Here is a 4,007-nt window from a genome sequence, read left to right as displayed (position 1 = left end):
AAAAAGAAAAGAAAAGAAAAGAAAACTTTACCAGATCATGTTATGATCAAATTGCTTTAAAAGCAATGATAAAGAGAAAATCTTGAAAGCAGTCACAGAAAAAAATACTTTTGTATACAGAGAAGCAAATATAATGCTGACAACATGTTTCTCATGGAAAATGAAGCAAAAAAGAAACTGTGGAGCAGCATCTTTAAAGTATTGTAAGAAAAAAAAACTAGGTAGAATTCTACACCTAGCAAAAATATTTTCAAAACTTAAGACAAATTAAGATACTTTGGTCCATACAAAAGCTGAAATAATTCATCACCAGGGGCCCCTCAGTACAAAAAAAACAGTTAAAGAAACTTCTTTAGGCAGAAGATAAATTATACTATATTAAAATGTGCATCTAAACAAAATAATGAAGAATTGGCAACTACATGGGTGAAAAGAGATAGATAGATAGATAGATAGGTAGATGATAGACAGACAAATAGAATAGATCTGCAAAAGAAAATTTACTGTTTAAATAAAAGTAATAGCAATTTATTGTAGAGTTTGAAATATACATAAAAGTTTGTAACAATAACCAAAGGCCAAAAAAGGAGAAATGAAGGTATACTGTTTTAAGATTATTATTAATACATCTGAAATAGTTAAACATTACTTGAAGGCAGACTCATCCATAAACCCTAAACTCATCACTAGAATAACAGAACAAAGAATTCATAAACCAAAAAACGGTGATAAAAAGGAAGCACAAAAAATACTCAATTGATCAAAAGAGGAAGGCAGGGAAAAGATAAAAAAAAGATGAGACAAATGAAAAACAAATAAGATGATGGACTCTAACCATATGAATAATCACATTAAATGTAAATAATTTAAACACCCCAATTTAAAGACAGAGATAGTGAGACTAGATTTAAAAACATCATCCAACTATGTGCTGCTTACAAGAAACATACCTTAAATATGAAAACACAAGTAGGTTAAAAGTAAAAGGATTAAAAAAGATATTCCATGCTCATACTGTTCAAAAGAAAACTAGAGTGGCTATGTTTATATCAGCAATGTAACTTCCAGAACTGAGAACTTCATTTATTTACTCAAGATCACACATCTTATGGTATTCTACTCAGAATTCAAACCCTGATTTGTCTTATTTCAGAGATCCTTTTAGCATCATATTATACTTGGACACCCTTTGTTAACTGTTTCTTGGAGACCTGCATTTGAACATTTTCAAGAACCACCTCCTACAACTCTCCAGAGAACATTTAATTAGAGGTAAGAGGAGAGACTTGCATTCTGCTTTTGACTTTGCTCCTGATTCTCTGTATAAATATGACTGTATTATTTAACCTCCATGTGCCTCAGTGATTTCTCCCATTGAATTTAGATCTTGGATCATATCTTTCCCAAGAACATATAAACAGTCATTGCCATAGCCAGAATTTAACTCTGGTCTAAGACCTACATCACCAACAACACAAGACTTGGCACCAGATACCAACAAGACTGCATGTAGGAAGCTGTACTGCGTAAGAGGTTCTTGGGAACCCACTGCATTGAGAGAGAGAGTGGGGCAGTTGAATCACTGGAGGAATGCAGGGATCTGGAGATGAAATTGGAAAAGGCAAGGTTTGTAGTCCTGGAAAATGCCCTGCTAAGGTTGTACTGGGGCAGTGTTAAATCCTGCCATGCAGCAGCCTTTCTCTAGCCAGGATGATGACGCATTTGCTGTTCATTTCCTGACTCAAAGCCAGTCTCAGACTTGGATCAATGATCTCTCAAACCCCTTCAGTCCCAACAGGCTTTTGAGAATTAAACTAAGGATGTCGCAATATCCATGGAGAAAATTCAGCTACACATTTAATAAGAATCTAGAAATCATATTACTGCATCTGACTTGGACTATTTCAGTATTTTCTAGATATGTGTTTAAAAAAATCAGCATATTTATTCACCTGACCACATGTTTGCCTTTAGCACAGACACAGAGAAATTGTTTTAAAGGTTTTTCAACAGAAAGGGCGGTTCAAACATAATATTTTGAAAAATCATTAGTTCTGCTTGGTAGACTCATGTTTCTCTTCCAGGATCATTTTTGTTATCTGTTGAACAGTACATACTTTTGTTTCTTAGTTTTGTGAACAATCAACAATAGCTTTCTGTAATGCAAGTCTTACTTCTGTGTATGGTTGCCTCTAGCTTTCTGGCATGGCTCTTCAAAGATATCTATTGCTACCTGTTCCTGCTCCTGGTCCTCTCATCTTCTAACTCTCATGGAAAAGATAAAAGTTAGCCTAATCTTTTGTTTTTAGATTTTTGTTCCTGATGTAATTGGGTGACAGGTCAGGAGGAGAAGAAATAGAGTATTTATTGAGCCAACAACTGCAAATCATTTTAGCCTGGAATAATAGTGCTGTAAGTTTACCTATTTCACAATCTTCATTTTTATGTATGGAGGCCTAGGGAAGGCTTGCCCAGATTGACACAGTGAGATTGAAATTCAGCTAGGACTAGAATTCAGGGTTTCTTACACAACAAAAGTATATTTACATTTGTCCAGCTCATCTTTGTACACAATACTTCATTTTTTTAGTACCTTTTACTGATTGTTTCAGTGCTGTTCACTTAAACAGGCTGAGACAGGTTTGGGTAATCAGACAGGTGTACAAACATGGACGTCACAACACAACTAAAACCCACAATTGCCAGTAACCTATACTTTGTCTTGAGGCTTATTAAGATTAGTCAACTAGCAAAAAATAACTGTGAAACATGAATGTCAGTTTGTCAACAAAGATAATATTTTGGAAGAATTAAAGAGAGTCTAACTCAAGATGTATCTACCTCCATTAAAAGTAGTGCTCCATTTTGCAAACTAAAACTAAAATCAGTGTATGGATCTGGCCATACTTTACTTTCTACAATTTATAGTTGATATGCCTATTCTCCCAGAGTGGATAAAACTAACAGGGAAAGGTGGAAAAGAAGAAAAGTCTTATCTTGTAATTATATGCTTTGGATATAAAAATATGCATATATATTTATATCTGTAAAATAAATAAGCACTCTGCTAATTATGTAAACTAAAAATATGTGCACACAAAATAATAATCAGCACTTTACAAAACCCATAAATGAAATAATGCATGTCATCTGCATTAGAATGACTGCCTATTATGAATGGAGAATAACAGAAGTGGGCAATGGGGATAAAAATTGGATAGATAGATAGATAGATAGATAGATAGATAGATAGATGATAGATAGATAAAGATGAGATAGCAGGGCCTTGTACAAACTAGTGGTAATGGTATGCTCTCACTTCATATGATAAAATCAACCCTCAGCCTTTTATGTGCAACAAAACAAATGAGAATGAAACAAAGCAGCCTTTTTCTGACTCTCACTCTGGGAAATAAATAGTATAAGAGATATTTTATTGTTCCTTTTGAAGAAAGCTTAGGTTATTAGGTTTGGAGACAAAATTGAAATGACTTTATATACTAGAATTGCAGTAGGTACATTTATATAATTCTGGACCTATGAATTACCTAGATTACATATGACCAAACTGCATTCCCATTGAGCATGACTTCAGTGCCTATCACCAATATACAAGTGATAATGATATTTTTGTTAAAATTTAGACATTAAATCTTTAGCTACATATGTGTATTTAATTTGATTGAGAAAGAAGGTCAGAAGCGCTCCTTGAATTTGCCAGTTTATTTTTTAACTAATTTTAGTCTACTTTGGTCATTTGGGACATTTTTTCATTTTGTTTTTTCTTCCAGTTGAGTGCTTGGCCACACTTCTGGTCCATATTGCATCAATAACGTGTTTCATTTTGAAGTTATTAGCAAAGACCACATTTTCATTACAAGCACGTAGTAGTATAAATTTTCACTCTGGGTCCTGCAACACATCAGAAAGGGTCTCATTATACTTTCTTAAGTAAAAATATAAACAGATGCTTAGTGGAGACAGACCTCTTCCTTTCCTAGCTTCCC

Source organism: Cebus imitator, unplaced genomic scaffold (assembly GCF_001604975.1).
Source record: "Cebus imitator isolate Cc_AM_T3 unplaced genomic scaffold, Cebus_imitator-1.0 Scaffold882, whole genome shotgun sequence".
NCBI classification, from domain to species: Eukaryota; Metazoa; Chordata; class Mammalia; order Primates; family Cebidae; genus Cebus; species Cebus imitator.
This window is presented reverse-complemented; position numbering follows the sequence as displayed.